This window comes from Rhincodon typus, chromosome 9, assembly GCF_021869965.1.
Source record: "Rhincodon typus isolate 14 chromosome 9, sRhiTyp1.1, whole genome shotgun sequence".
NCBI lineage: Eukaryota > Metazoa > Chordata > Chondrichthyes > Orectolobiformes > Rhincodontidae > Rhincodon > Rhincodon typus.
Genome location: NC_063340.1, coordinates 86318873 through 86320024, shown reverse-complemented (window position 1 = coordinate 86320024; position 1152 = coordinate 86318873).

Genomic DNA, 1152 nt, shown 5'->3' with positions numbered 1-1152 from the left:
CAAACCATCCACAACCTCATCACCTCAGGTGACCTCCCACCCACGGCCTCCAACCTCATCGTTCCCCAACCTCGCACTGCCCGCTTCTATCTCCTTCCCAAAATCCACAAACCTGAATGCCCTGGTCGACCCATTGTCTCCGCCTGCTCCTGCCCCACCGAACTGATCTCCAACTATCTCGACTCCATTTTCTCCCCCTTGGTCCAGGAACTCCCTACCTATGTCCGTGACACCACCCACGCCCTCCACCTCCTCCAGAACTTCCAATTCCCCGGTCCCCAACACCTCATCTTTACCATGGACGTCCAGTCCCTCTACACCTGCATTCCCCATGCAGATGGCCTTAAGGCCCTCCGCTTCTTCCTGTCCCGCAGGCCCGACCAGTCCCCCTCCACTGATACCCTCATCCGCTTAGCCGAACTCGTCCTCACACTCAACAACTTCTCTTTCAATTCCTCCCACTTCCTACAGACAAAGGGGGTAGCCATGGGTACCCGCATGGGCCCAAGCTACGCCTGCCTCTTTGTAGGTTACGTGGAACAATCCCTCTTCCGTACCTACACCGGCCCTAAACCCCACCTCTTCCTCCGTTACATTGATGACTGTATCGGCGCCGCCTCGTGCTCCCACGAGGAGCTCGAACAGTTCATACACTTCACTAACACCTTCCACCCCAACCTTAAGTTTACCTGGACCATCTCTAACACCTCTCTCCCCTTCCTGGACCTCTCTGTCTCCATATCGGGCAACCACCTCGAAACCGATATTCATTTCAAGCCCACCGACTCCCACAGCTACCTAGAATACTCCTCCTCCCACCCACCTTCCTGCAAAAATGCTATCCCCTATTCCCAATTCCTTCGCCTCCGCCGCATCTGCTCCCAGGATGAGGCATTCCACTCCCGTACATCTCAGTTGTCCTCGTTTTTCAAGGACCGTAACTTCCCCTCCTCGGTGGTCGAGAACGCCCTCAACCGTGTCTCCCACATCTCCCGCACCTCATCCCTCACACCCCGTCCACGCAATAAAAACCAAAAAAGAATCCCCCTCGTCCTCACGTACCACCCCACCAACCTCCGGATCCAACGCATCATCCTCCGACACTTCCGCCATCTGCAATCCGACCCCACCACCAAAGACATCTTTCCCTCC